Source organism: Pteropus alecto, unplaced genomic scaffold (genome assembly GCF_000325575.1).
Source record: "Pteropus alecto unplaced genomic scaffold, ASM32557v1 scaffold864, whole genome shotgun sequence".
In the NCBI taxonomy this organism is placed as follows: Eukaryota; Metazoa; Chordata; class Mammalia; order Chiroptera; family Pteropodidae; genus Pteropus; species Pteropus alecto.
Window position 1 is genome coordinate 1,100 of NW_006435017.1, and position 15,881 is coordinate 16,980.

General features: G+C 36.8%; 1 pseudogene; it reads right to left on the minus strand.

The window, feature by feature from the left end:
- Positions 1–8,017: 8,017 nt before the first annotated feature.
- The window catches only part of LOC102884735, a 13,571-nt pseudogene continuing 5,707 nt past the window's right edge, over positions 8,018–15,881 (minus strand).

Genomic DNA, 15,881 nt, shown 5'->3' on the forward strand with positions numbered 1-15,881 from the left:
GGGGGTCAAATATATGGTGATAGAAGAAAATTTAACTTTGGGTGGTAAACACACAATGCATATATATATGTCATATTATTGAATTGCACACTTGAAACCAATAATAATTTCATTAACCAATGTCATTTCAATAAATTTAAAAAATAAAACTGTAAAATAAAACTCTTATATGAAGTTCCTCAGGTAGTCAAATTTATAAAGACAGAAAGTATAATGGTGGTTGCTGGGGCTTGGGGCGGGGAGAAAATAGAGAATGTTTAGTAGGGACAGAGTTTCAGCTGGGGAAGATGAAAAGAGTTCTAGAGATAAATGGTGGTGGTGGCTGTACAACAGTGTGAATATGCTTAATATAGTTTTTAGACTATACACTAAAACGGTAAAAATGGTAACTTTTATGTTATATTTTATGTATATTATTTGTATATATTTTGTGGCTATTTTACCACAATACACACAAAAAAGGGCAGGTTAAAAGAAAGAACTTTTGCTGGATATAAATCATCCTATTTTGGATGACAAAATTGATCATTTTTTTGACTAGTAGCAGGAAACTTACCAAATTCATAAATTATTTTTTAAAAATTCTCCTAATTTTGTCTACTTTACTGTCTCTGAAAAATTTTTACACAGCAAACATCTTTTTCATTTTGCTCTGTTGCAGCAAATTGCAATTTCTTCCAGTCTTTCTTTTATATTCCATCCACAGTACTACTTTCTCTACCTCCACTCAATACTAAATAAAAGTATAACATAGTATGCCTTCATTGGAAATTCAAAACCTTGTCCATACTTGTTTTTTTAAACTAGAAAAATAACTTAGCTGTGTTATAATTAAAATAAACATTCAATTTAATTACCAATTACAGTGTACATAGCATCACTGTAACTTGTGCTTTATATGCATATAAAGATATAATGTTACATTGGTCCATCAAAAAAACACATTTGAACAGAATAAATCTGTGTACCAAATAGATGACCTGCAAGGCACACTACAATACAACCCACTAAAAAGGTGAAACTTCACGACAACAAAAAAATAAAGTCACATTTAAAAGAAAAATATTTTACTCTACTTCAGTGTGTGTGCGTGTGTATGCATTTGTGTGTGCATGTGTGTGTGCGATGAATTTACTTTGGTTGTGGTAAAACACACAAACAAAATATACAGTCTTAACCATTATGAAGTATACAGTTCTGTATCATTAAGAACATTCACAGTGTGGCCTCAGGTCAAGATAATGGAGTAGGTAAGCACTGTGTTCATCTCCTCCCATGACTACATCAAAATTATAACTAAATTATAGAACGATTGACCTGGAGAACCACCTGAAGACCAGCTGAATGGAACTCCTATAACTAAGGATATAAAGAGGAGGCCACGTGGAGCCCAGTAGTAAGGGTAGAAACTTGAAACAGGTTAGTCCTACACCTATGTGTAGTGGTTGAGATCCCCAAGAGGGATATCTTGGCTGCAGAGGTCCCCAGTGAGGAGCAAGAGCTGCCAGCCCCACACTGGGCTTACCAGCCCAGAGATCCAGTGCCAGGAAGAGCAGTGCCCACAACGGCAGAGTGGGAAGATCTGAGGTGGTTCCTTCACATCCTGGTGGGACAGAGGGCTGCTAGAAACCTAGGTGTCCTCTTAAAGGGACCACACAGATTCCCTCACTCACAGGCACTCACCCTGAGCTCCAGCAAAGGGACAGCTATTCAAAAAGTCACCAAAGACACATGGGAAGAAACTGAATTGCATGGCTTCAGGGTGAGAGTGGTCATTGTCCCTATGTTGAGCCCTCCCCCCAACACAGCCTGCAGGGGCAGGCAGGCACCAAATCTGAATCTTTATTAACCTGGTGAATACCACTCATCCCACCCTGGTGACTACCTGAGACCCTGCTCCACCCAACTTGCATACTACCTTTGGCTCTATCAGTGGTTGTACCTCAGCCCAAGCTGCAAATATTCTTAAAAACTATCCAAGGTCTTCAGGCCCCAGGCAGGTGGCAGCTAATTTGGGCATATCCTGTGCACTTTTCTGAGTGGCCCCAAGTAGTGGCCTACTTGGGCAACAGTTGACCTTGGGTGGCAATGTGGCCTCTCCCACATGCCTCCAGGACCATTATAGGCAGCTGCCAACCTTAATTGCTTTGTAACCCGTAGGAAGTGACTCCGAACCAGGCACAGGCAGAGGCTAACCTCAGCTTGCACCAGAGCCCCTCACAAGGGGCCCCAGAAGCAACACATTAAGTGGCCAGCCCCAGACCACAACAGAGAACCATCTGATTATCTCTACAAATAGAACACCCAAAGGGTGGTCTTGCCAGGTACCAGAGCTCCACTGGGATGAATCCCACTCAGTGGGTTGAGACTCTACCATGGTTGCAGCCAGTCCTCACAGCCTGAGGGCCCACTCCACCCACTGATGAGCAAACAGCACTCAAGGCCCAATTACAACAGGAGGACACACACAGTCCACACAAGGGACACTACTGAAGCACTGAGTCAAGTGACTATGGAGACTGTGGTCTTGGAACCCACAAGACACCTACTACATAAGGCCAGCCTGTCAAGACTGAGTGACATAACAAATTTACCAAATACATAAAAATAAACACAGAGAGAATGCACAAATGAGGAGACAAAGAAAAATGTTAAAAGTGAAAAAACATTTCAGAAAAAGAACTAAACAAAATGAAGGCAAGCAATCTACCAGATTCAGAGTTCAAAATATTGGTTATAAGGACATTCAATGAATTTAGGGGGAGAATAGATCAAGTCAATGAGAACTTTGACAAAGAGATAGTAAACATAAAAAAGAACATAGAAACCATTTTTAAAAAAACAGAAATAAAGAATACATTAACTGAAATGAAAGCTACACTAGAAAGAATCAACAGCAGATTAGGCAAAGCAGAGGACTGAATCAGCAACTTGGAAGACAAGGTAGAAGAAGACACCCAATTAGAAAAGCAAAAAAGAAAAAAGAATTTAAAAAATACAGAGAATTTAAGGGGCCTCTGGAACAACATTAAGTATACCAACATTTGTATCATAGGGGTACTAGAAAGAGAAGAGAAAGAGCAAGGGATTGATAACCTACTTGATAAAATGATGACTGAAAATTTCCCTAACCTGGCAAAAGAAATACACATACAAGTCCTGGAAGTGCAGAGTCTCAAACAAGATAAACCCAAAGAGGCCCACACCAAAACACATCATAATTAAAATGCAAAAGGTTAAAGACAAAGAGAGAATCGTAAAAGCAGCAAGAAAAAAGCAATTAGTTACCTACATGGGAGCTCTCATAAGACTGTCAGCTGATTTCTCAACAGAAACTTTGCAGGCCAGAGGGAATTGGCATGAAATATTCAAAGTGATGAAAAGTAAGAACCTACAACCAAGGTTACTCTACCCACCAAAACTATCGTTTGAAATCAAAGGGATAAACAGCTTCCTAGACAAGAAAAAGCTAAAGGAATTTATCAGCACCAAACCAGTGTTCCAAGAAATGTTGAAAAGATTTCTTTAAGAAAAAGAAGAAAATGAAATATATAAATAATAAAATGGCAATAACAACATATCTACCAACAACTACTTTAAATGTAAATGGATTAAGTGCTCCAATCAAAACATATAGGGTGGCTAAATAAATAAGAAAACAAGACCCTTACATATACACATGCCTCATTTCAGATTGAAAAACACACAGACTGAAAGTAAAAAAAAAACAAAACAGAAAAAGATTTGAAAATTGAAACAAACAACAAAAAAAAGCTGGGGTAGCTATACTTATACCAGACAAAATAGACTTTAAACAAAGGCCATAACAAGATACAAAGAAGGACATCAACAAGAGGACATAAACCTTGTAAACATTTATATACCCAACATAGATGAATCCAAATTCATAATGCAAATATTGATGGACACAAAAGGAGAGATCAGTGGTAATGCAGTAATTGTAGGGGACTTTGACACCCCATTGCCATCAACAGATAGATCATCCAGATAGAAACAATGAAATAGTGGCCTTAAATGACATATTACACCAGATGAATTTAAGAGATATTTATAGAAGATTTCACCCCAAAGCAGTAGAATATACATGCTTTTGAAGTGCACAAAACATTTTTATAATAGACATGTTATGCCACAATATAAGTCTCTATAAATTTTAAAAGATTGAAATCACATCAGGTATCTTCTCCAAACACAACAGCATGAAACTAAAAATCGATTACGAGAAGAAAACTGAAAAAACACGCAAACACATGATACTAAGCAATGCATGCATTAACAATAAGATTGAGGGGAAAAAATCAAAAGATACCTTCAGGCAAAATAAATGAAAACACAATGGCCCAAAATATATGGGACACAGTAAAAGCAGTTCTAAGAGAAATTCATAGCAATACAGGCCCACCTCAAGAAACAAGAAAAATCTCAAATAAACAATCTAAAATTACACCTAAGAAATTGGAAAAAAAAGAACAAACAAAGCCCAAAGGGAGGAGAGGGAAAGAAATAATAAAGATCAGAGTGGAAATAAAATCTAAAAAGATAATACAAAAGAGCCGGTTCTTTGAAAAGACAGACAAAATGGATAAACTATGAATCAGACTCATCAAGGGAAAAAGAGAGAGGACCCAAATAAGTAAAATCAGAAATAAAAGAGAGGTGACAACTGACACAACAGAAATACAAAGGATTATAAGAAAATACTACAAATAATTATATGTCAATAAATTGGACAATGTGGAAGAAATGGATACATTGCTAGAAACATAGAATCTTTTAAGATTAAGTCAAGAAGAAAGAAAATCTGAATAAACTGATAACTACTTATGAAATCAAATGAGTAATCAAAAACCTCTCAACCAACTAAACTCTTGGACTAGATGGCATCACTGGTAAATTTTACATTCAAAGAAAAATGAATACATATTCTTCTCTAACTATTTCAAAACAATTTAAGGAGATGGAAGGCTCCCAAGCTCATTCTACGAGGCCACCATTACCCAGAGTCTAAAACCAAAAATACTGCAAAAAAATAAAATCATAGACTGAAGTGGGATTTATTCCTGGGATGTGAGTTTGGTACAATACCCACAAATCAATTAACATGATACACCACACAAACAAAATAAAGGATAAAAATTATACGATCATATCAATAAATACAGAAAAAGCATTTGATGAAATCCAGCCTCCATTTATGATAAAAACTCTCAGTAAAGTGGGAACAGAGAGAATATACCTCAACATAATAAGGACCATATATAAGAAACCCACCACTAACATTATACTCAATGAAGAAAATCTAAAAGCATTTTCCTTATGATAAGTAATGAGACAAGGATGTCCACTTTCACCACTTTTATCCAACACAGGTTGGAACTCTTAGCCATAGCATTCAGACAAGAAAAAAAAAGTCACCCAAATTGGAAAGGAGAAGTACAACTGTCATTATTTCCAAATGGCATGATATTATATAGAGAGAACCCTAAAGACTCCACCAAAAAAAAATTAGGACTGATAAATGAATTCAATAAAGTATCAGGATACAAAATTAATATTCAGAAATTGGTGGCATTTTTATATACCATTAACAAACTATCGAAAAGAGAAATTTAAAAAACTATCTTATTTACCATTGCACCAAAAAATAAAATAGCTAGGAATACATTTAACCAAGGGGGTAAAAATCATGTACTCAGAAATTTATACAATATTGAATAAAGAAATTGAAGACACTACAAGTAAATGGAAGGATATACCATGTTCATGGATGGGAAGAAATAACATCATTAAAATGTCCATACTATCCAAATAATCTATAGATTTAATGCAATCTCTATCAAAATACCAATGCCAATCTTCACAGAACTAGAACAAATAATTCTAAAATGTATATGGAACCACAAAACTCTCTGATAGCCATGGCAATCGTGAGAGAAAAGAACAAAGTTGGAGTATCACACTACCTCATATCAAACTATACTAAAAAGCTGTAGTAATCAAAACAGTATGGCACTGGCATAAAAACAGACACACAGATCAATGGAACAGAATAGAGAGCCCAGAAATAAATCCACACTATGGTCAATTAATGTATGAAAAAGGAGGCAAGAATATACAATGGGGCAAAGACAGTCTATTCAATAAGTGGCTTTGGGAAAATTGGACAGATACATGCAAAAAACAATGAAAGTAAGCCACCTTCTTACACCATGTACAGGAATAAACTCAAAATAAATTAAAGACTTAAATGTAAGACCCCAATCATAGAAGAAAACATAGGCCATAAATTCTCTGACATTGCTCCCATTAATAGTTTTGTTAATATTCTCCTCAGGCAATGGAAACAAAAGAAAAAATAAACAAATAGGATTATGTCAAATTAAAAAGGGTTTTACAGTAAAGGAAACATCAACAAAATGAAAAGACAACCTATTGATTGGGAGAAGATATTAGTCAATGATACATCAAATGAGTTAATATCCAAAATTTATTTTAAAAATTCACAACACCAAGAAAACAAACAATTCAATTAAAAAATGGGCAGAGGACCTGAAGAGACATTTCTCCAAAGAGGACATACAGGTGGTCGATAGAACCGTGAAAAGATGTTCATCACTAATCATCAGAGAAATGCAAATTAAAACCTCAGTGAGATATCACCTCACACCTGTTAGTATGGCTATCAATAAATCAACAAACGAGTGCTGGTGAGAACGTAGAAAAAAAGGGAATCTTTGTGCATCATTGGTGGGACTGCAAATTAAATTGGTGCAGCCATTACAGAAAACAGTACAGAGTTTCCTTTAAAAAATTAAACATAGAACTACCTTATGACCCAGAAATTCCACTTCTGGGTATTTATCCAGAGAAATATAAAACACTAATTTGAAAAGGTATATGTATCCCTATGTTTATTGCAGCATTATTTACAATAGTTATGATATGGAAACAACCTATGTGTCCATCAATAGACAATTGGATAAAGAAGTGGTACATACATATAATGGAATATTGCTCAGCCATGAAAAAGAATGAAACCTTACCATTTGCAACAACATGAATAGACCTAGAGGACATTAAGCTAAGTGAAATAAGTCAGGCAAAGAAAGACAAATACCATATGATCTCACTTCTATGTGGAATATAAAGAACAAGATAAATAAACAAATGACAGAAACAGATTCATAGATACAGGGAACAAGCTGATGGTTGCCAGATGAGAGGGGTGCTGGGGAACTGGGTAAAAAAGGTGATGAAAGTAAAAAGTACAATCAGCAGTTACAAATTAGTGACATGGATATAAAGTACAGCATAGAGAATATAGTCAATAATACTATAATAACTATGTATGGTGCCACGTGGGCAGTAGACTAATCAGAGGAATCACTTAATAAATCATATAAATGTCCAACCACTATGCTGTACACCTGAAACTAATATAAAATAGTATTGAATGTCAACTGTAATTAAAAAATAAAAAAAAAAGGAATTAAAAACACACACACACATATTCTCAGTGTTATACAACCATTACCATCATCTGCCATGCTACATCCCAATCCAATTAAGTCTAAATCCTGGGTGGTGGGATGCAAGCATGAGAATTTTTAAAGCTCATCAGGTGCTTCCAACATAAAGCCATAATTGAGGACCAGTAATGTTGCATTCTCATGTAACCTGCTTCAATAGATTTGATCAATGTCTAAGTTTTTTGGACATGGACTGTGTAAAGTGTTGAGAATTGTATGTATATTTTAAAAAATACATACGTAAAATAAAAAGCTAGTTGTGCATTTCGCCGTGGTGCCTGTGTCATAAGTAACAACAACAAAAAAGAAAACAATATTCCACAGGTGTATGGGATTCAAACTTGATGAGGTTTTGACATAGGTGGGATCCCAGAATATTTCTCCAATTCTATGTGCCAAAAGAATCAACATTCAGATATGAAACATCAAGAGGAATGAAAGCCATGAGAGTTACAAAAATTATGTGACTAGAGAGTCATGCTTGTCAATGCCAGACGATTGGTTTTGCAATATTTTCTAATCCACAGACAAAAACAATGGCCCAGGTATTTCAAGTAGGCTGTTCTGCTGAGGGGCCTCTGAATGGCTCTCTTGATGTTCTTGTTCCTCAGTTGTAGAAGAAGGGGTTCAGTATAGGGGTGACCATAGTGTACATCACCAAGACCTGGGAGAAGTCGACACATTTAAACCAAGGTACACCCCAATATTTGTTGCATAAAATAAGCAAATTGACAGGTAATAACAACAGGTGGACAAAGGTTTATACTTCTCACCTGATGATGGGACTCTCAGAATAGAGGAAACAAATTTACAGTAAGAGAAAAAGATCCATCCCTGGATGATGTCAAAAAAAATGCATGACTATGTTATTGGTGAAGGTGTCAAACAGGCAAGACTGAGAAGTTGAAAAGGATCATGGAAGAAAATAAGAATTTTCACATTCTTGAAGAAGTTAAGTTGTAACACATTCAAATTGTGCAGCTCAGTTTGCTAATGAAAAGTGACACCAAAACTGAGAAGCAGCAGAGGCATGAGTTCCTGATGACCGGGTAGTGCAGTGGGTGACAGATGGCCATAAATTGGCCATAGTCCATCAGTCAGGAGTATAGCACCCATACATCCAAAAAAGTATTTAAAAATATACCCGAGTCAGGCAGCCCACATAGGATATAACTCTGCTTTGAGTTTGGATGTCCACAATCATCTTGGGGATAATGGTGTAGTTGTAACCGATGCCAGCCAAAGACAGGTTGGAGAGGAAGAAGTACATGGGCATGTGGAGGTGGGAGTCAGAATTGACAGCCAGGATGATGAGCAGGTTCCTGAGCACAGATAACAGGTACATGGACAGGAAGAGCCCAAAGAGGAAGGCCTGCTGTTCTACATCTTCTGGGAGACCCATGAAGAAAAATTCTGAGACATGTGTTAGGTTGTGTGGTTCTGTGTAGCCTGGACACCTTGAATGTTGTGGATACTAATAAATGGAAAATAATTTGGTCCCATGTCCATTACATAGACACAAACAAGCACTATTTTATCTTGTCTCTAGTTCTATGGGACACCCTTGAAAGTGAGGAAAGCACGCAATTTGTGGAAGCTATGTTGCCTATGCTGTTTCTATTAACCAAAATTGGAGCATATTCAATATTTAAAAGAGATTTTTGTTTTGTTTTGTTTTCAATGCTTCCTACGTGCCAACAAAGTATAGTCCCTGGGGAATCAGATATAAATGAGACTCAATTGGTTTTCTCCAAATATTAAGTATCTACTTATATGAAGACAAAAATAAAGTGTCTTGTCAAAGAATGAGGGAAATCACAAATTCAGGTCACAAAAAATCAACCTCATCATTATTAAAGATAATATCTAAAACTTATTTTGTCCTTACTTTATGCACATGCCACATGTTGATCCCATGGGGAGAATCCATTATCTATTAATCATTACTCAGTGCAGTTGTATCAACTCGGGATCAAGTCAGATGACAATACTGAGGCCAGGAGATATTAAGAACTTGCCCTATGTCACAAAGATAATAAGTAGAGTAGACAAGGATTAAAAATTAAATTGTCAGTCTGAGTCTGACTTCTTCGGGTTACCGACCTTTACAGAGTTTTAAGCAGAGTCCAGAAGTCTTAACCGCAGATATATCTGAGGTACATTTTTAAAATGTTTCCAGTTTCCTGAGTAGGAATTGAACCTAACGTTATGTCTCCCTTTGAGATTGACTGGGCCGATTACACAAGAGGAGACAGTAAAAAGCGAGAGGGATGTCCAGGAGTGGGAGCTTTGCCTTAAATTTCCATGTGCCAACTCTGTGCTCTTTGCCTGTGACCTCTGCCATCCTTTTTATACAGTTGAAGCAGCAGGTGCCACCCACCGCTCTCTGCTGTGGTCCACCAGAAAGCCCTAAAGGGAGAAGCACAATGAGTAGGTGATCCCTTCCTGGAGCATCCAGGGAAGTGAAGTGACTGGTTGGGCTGGCGGGAGAACACCAGCAAGGTTCCCTGGGTTGAGTCAGAGTGTTTGATTTAAACTTGGCTTCACTTTTCTGCCTCAGGACCTGTACAAATTACATAAAAATGCAATGTTCCTTTCTTCTCCTATAAAACAGTAGTAAAGTGTGCATTTAGATTTTGAGGGTGATTTTTCAGATAAAATGAAACAAGCTACATGGTACACAGAACTCAGAGCCTGGCACTTAGATCCTACATGTAGCTCCAGCTCTGCTCCCCATGAGTGGACACCACAGACAGATCACTCCCCTGGTCCTCAAGGGAGGAGCTCTCCAGAGACAGATAGACAAAACAGCAATTTATTTAATGAGAAGCAAAGGGATTCAGCACCAAATAACCCTTCTGTGCATTTCGCCTTGGGTTCACCTATCCCAGGCCAGGAGGAAATGCCTTTGGACCACACCAAGCGTCAGTCTGTCCCTATTCTGCTGTCCTTATTTGTCCACCATTAGGAGAAGCAACGATAATAGGGCCTGGACCTCCTGAAATTCCATTGTGATGCTCCAGTGTTGCTCAGAAACTGCTGTGGCAAAGAGGTAAGAGGGGGCCAAAGCTTTTACTCGCATATTTTCTGGGCATGTAGGCAGGGACGTACAGGATGGAAAGCCCACCAAAACCAAATTAAAGTCCCTGGCTCTGATAAGGGCCCTGGCAACCCCTGCTAGACTTTAGGTTCTCGTACTTCTGTCTCTAGGTATGCTCTCCTTCACTGCCTCCCAGTTCTGGGCCTCCCCTTAATAACACTCTCTCCACTCACTTAAACTTCCCCTTTCCCTATTTTTTATTTTGAGGGGACACTTCTACATATATAGAGCATCTCCTCTATGCCTGACACTAAGCTAGGTGCTGAGCATAAAGATCACTGTAATGTGTTGCTATTCTGGGAGAATAAAAAAAATCCAGAAACAAACACAAATGCAATATGATGGCATGGTTCATTTGTAGTCTAGTATCTGCAAGGTATAGAGGGTGTCCAAAGAGAGTGGTCAGCACTGTGTGCAGTGTCAATGAGGATTTCAGGCCAGTGTGGAAGGAGGAAATACGAATCTTCCAGGTGAACAAGGAAGAAGGAGAACTCCAAGAAAAGGGGAGTGGTAAATGCAAAGGTCCAGAGCTATGAAACTGCATAGGATATGCCCAGAATTGTAAAATGCTGAATATCTAATGTCAAAGCATTATTTTCCAATAGATAAAGACGTGACTCTCATACAAATTATAGAGAACATATGCCAAAGATTTATTTATTAATGAGGGAGCAGGAGAGCAAAGCTAGTTTGCAGAGCATTTAAGGAACAGAAATTTATCTAGGCAGGAATGATGGAATTCATTTACCAAGTGAGATGCAAAAATATAGTAAGTAAAACCATAGCCTTTGAGATTATCTTTTTTACCAGATAGAGATTCCCACAGGGCAATAAACCATAACTTTTAGGGTAATCTTTTTAGCTGCAAATAATTTGCATGTCCATTGGATAAAAATCACTTGCAATTATTAAATTCCTCTGAGCGCTAACTTGACGGAGTCTAGGTCTCAAGCAAACAAAGGAACATTTTCCTGAAAATGAGAGAATTAGGCAGATGATTAGGTAATACTTCAGCATGATAGTCATCCTTTTTCCTCATTGAAAAGGTTTGGGGAATTTGCTCCTTAATACAAAGGATGAGTTAGAAGCCAGGATGGAATGGGAGATGAAGATAAAGCTATAGGACAGGAGCCAGATAGTGGAGGGCTTTGGGCTTTCTCCTGGAGGGATATAGAGCCACTGATTTTTTTAAGATGCAATGGTGAGATTGGAATAATTTTGACATCTCCTGCAGAATGGACAAATGGGCACCAGTCTATTTGTAGCCCAGATGAGAGGTTATGAGGATCAGAATAAAGCAGCATGGGGGAGTCAAGAATGTGTCCAGTGGCAGTTTATTTTGCCACTTTGATATTAAAGGTAGTCACTCTCCCTAAATAATAATCTTTATATATTCTTCTACTTTATGAAAAGTATTGTAGCAGCAGCCATCCTCACCCATTCCTTATTTCCCATGTCCTACTGCATGTCTGGGGCTCAGGTGTTCCCACAAAGTTCCTCTTGCATGTCTTCCTTTGATTCATGGAATCCTGAAGCAATAAAATTTGCATCTCTCATCTAGACTGATTATAGTTCTCCCATATCTGAAAAATCTGCCCTAAACCAGATTTTTTGTTCTGTTTACTATACACACACCACCACCACCACCACCACCACCACCAAATACTCAGAATCAAAGTAAATATTTTCAGTTCTTTGCTGGAGTCATCAGCAACATCCGCCTCCCATCAGAGAAGCCTGAAGGCATTGGATGTCATTCCCAGTTCACAATCTGACTCATTGTTTCAGCCAGGTGCAGATCTTTTTTAGTCCCTCAGGCTGTTACCTTTTAAATTGAACACATTGAATATAATCTATATTGTTCTATGACGGTAGATATTTTTTAAACATTTTTCATGGTGTGTCTGTGGGGGTGTTTCTGGATGAGATTAACACTTGAACTTAAAGACCGAGTAAGATAGATTGCCCTTCCTATTGGGGGTGGGCCTCATCTGATCACTTGAAAGCCTAACTAGAACAATGAGGCTGAGTAAAAGAGAATTTCTTCTGCCCAATTGCCTTCAAACTGGGAAATTGTTTGTTCGTTTGTTTGTTTGTTTGTTTTTCCTGCTTGCAGACTAGAGGGGAAACATCAGTTCTTCCTGGGTTTCAAACCTGCCAGCCTTCACACTGAAACTACACATTGGCTCTCCTGGGTCTCCAACTTGCTAACTGCAGATCTTGGAACGTGTCAGCCTCCATAATTGTGTGAGCCAATCAATTTCTTATAGTAAATCTCTTTACACACACACACACACACACACACACACACACACACACACACACACACACACCCTGCTGATTCTGTTTCTCTAGAGAACTCTGACTTATACAACTTCTTTTTCTTGTTTTCATCTATCTCTAAATTTTTGTTTCTCTTATTCCTGCTTTCTCTTTTCTTTCAGCTTCCCAATACTAGCATAATGGCCCATAATAAGTTATCTTTTATTGAGGGATTACTCTATACCTGACCTGCTCCAGGGGAATAGGAAGAATGGAGGGGCCATCTTGAAATCAGTTCTAAGATACAAATATATTCCTCTATAAACAATTATTTTGATCATAAAAGAATATATAATCATTGTAGAAAATTAAGAAAATGTAGAAAAAGAAAAAAGACAGAAAATAGATACCTATACTCCCATCTCTCAACATGAACATTCTGGCAAATTTCTTTCTTTCTTTTTTGCTTTTCTTTTATTAAAATTTAACTATTAAAGGGGTTTTATAGAATTTTTATCAATTATAGTAGACATTCAATATTATTTTATATTAGTTTGAGGTATATAGCATAGCAGTTAGACATTTACATAATTTACAAAGTGATCTCCTCGATATATCTAGTATCCACTACACATAGTTATTACACATACATAGTTATATTCCCTCTATATTCCAACTATATTCCCTCTGCTATACTTTAAATCCCCATGACTTATCTTATAGCTACCAATTTGTACTCCAACCCCCCTCACATCTGGCAACCATCAATTCATTCTCTACAAGTCTGTTTCTGTTTTGTTCTTTAGATTTCACATGGAAGTGAAAGCATATGATATTTATCTTCTTCTGAGTTATTTTAGCATAATACTCTAGTTCCATCCATGTTGTTGCAAATGGCAAGATTTCACTCTTTTTTATGGTTGAGCGATATTCCATTCTATATATGTACCACATCTTCTTTATCCAATTATCTATTGATGGTTACTTAGAGTTTGATTCCACATCTTGGCTATTGTAAATAATGCTGCAGTGAACATAGGGATGCACATATCTTTTCAAAGTAGTGTTTTGGATAAATTAGTTTCTTCAGATAAATACCCAGAAGTGGAATTTCTGGGTCATAAGTTAGTTCTATTTTCAACTTTTTATTTATTTTTTACTTTTCTAAATTTTTTTATTTTATTATTTTTTATGCTGACATTGATTAATGAAATCCATTAAGTTTCAGGTGTACATTTTAACAGTAAGGCATATATATCACACACACATTGTGTGTTCACCTTCCATAATTATATTGATTTCTGTCACCACATATTTGACCCTTTTACCCCATCTACCTCAGTCCATGTTCTCCCCGCTACCCATGTCCACATCCATGAGTCTCTGTTTGTCTTGTTTGTTGCTTTTAGGTTTATATCTCACATATAAATGATATGTGGATTTTGACTTTTTCTGTCTGGCTTATTTCGCTTAGCATGATTATCTTAATGTCCATCCATGTTGTCGCAAATGGCAGTATTTCATCTCTTCCAATGGCTGAGTAATATTCCATTGTATATAAGTACCACAGCTTCCTTATTCAATCATCTGTGATAGGACACTTCAGTTGCTTCCATGTCCTGGCCACTGTGAATAATGCTGCTATGAACGTTGGTGTGCAAATATGTTTTCGGATATCAGTTTTCATGTATTTGGGGTAAAGACCCAGTAGAGAGATTGCTGGGTCATATGGTAGATCAATTTAATTTTTTGAGGAAACTCCATACTGTTTTCCATAATGGCTATGCCAATTTGCAGTCCCACCAGCAGTATATGAGGGTTCCTTTTTCTCTGCATCCTCTCCAACATTTGTTATTACTTGTCCTGTTGATAAGAACTATTTTAATAGGTGTGAGATGATATCTCATTGTGGTTTTTGATAGGCATTTCTCTAATAGCTAGCGATGTTGAGCATCTTTTCGTATGTTTGTTGGGCATTTGTATGTCTTCTTGGAAAAAGTGTCTGTTCAGGTCCTCGGTCCATTTTTATTCAATTCTTTGGTTTTTTGCTATTATTGAGTTGTATGAGTTCTTTGTATATTTTGGATATTAGGCTCTTATCAGAGGCATTGTTTGCAAACATATTTTCGCATTAGGATGTGTCTCTTTATCTTGTTGATGGTTTCTTTTGCTGTGCAGAAGCTTTTTAGTTTGCTGTAGTCCCATTCATTTATTTCAACTTTTACTTCCCTTGCCTTTGAGGTCAAATTCATAAAATCCTCTTTAAGGCCAAGGTCCTTGAGTTTAGTTCCTATGTTTTCTTCTATGTACTTTGTTTCTGATCTTATATTCAGGTCCTTAATTCATTTTGAGTAAATTCTGGTGTGTAATGATAGACAGCAGTCTAGTTTTATTCTTTTATAGGTGGCTTTACAGTTTTCCCAGCACCATTTTTTGAAGAAGCTTTCTTTACTCCACTGTAAGTTTTTGAGTATTTTTCTTTTTTTTGTTGAAAAATTATTTGCCCTTATAAACATAAGTTTATTTCTGGACTCTCATTTCTGTTCCATGGGTCCATGTGTCTATTTTCTGCTAATACCATGTTGTTTTGATTACTGTTGCTTCATAGTATAATTTGAAGTCGGGCAGAGTGATGCCTCCAGCCTCATTATTTTTTCTCAGTATGGCTTTGGCAATTCAGGTCTTTCGTACTTCCACACAAATCTGATAATTTTTTGTTTTATTTCTTTAAAAAATGCCAATGGGATTTTGATGGAGATTGCATTAAATCTATATACTGCTTTAGGTAATATGGTCATTTTAACTATGCTGATTCTTCCAATCCAAGAACACAGAATATCTTTCCATTTCTTTGTATCTGCTTCGATTTCTTTTAATAAGATCTTATAGTTTTCATTATATAGGTACTTCACATGTTTCATTAGATTTACTCCTAGTTTTTTTTTTTTTTTTTTCTAATTCAAATGGTA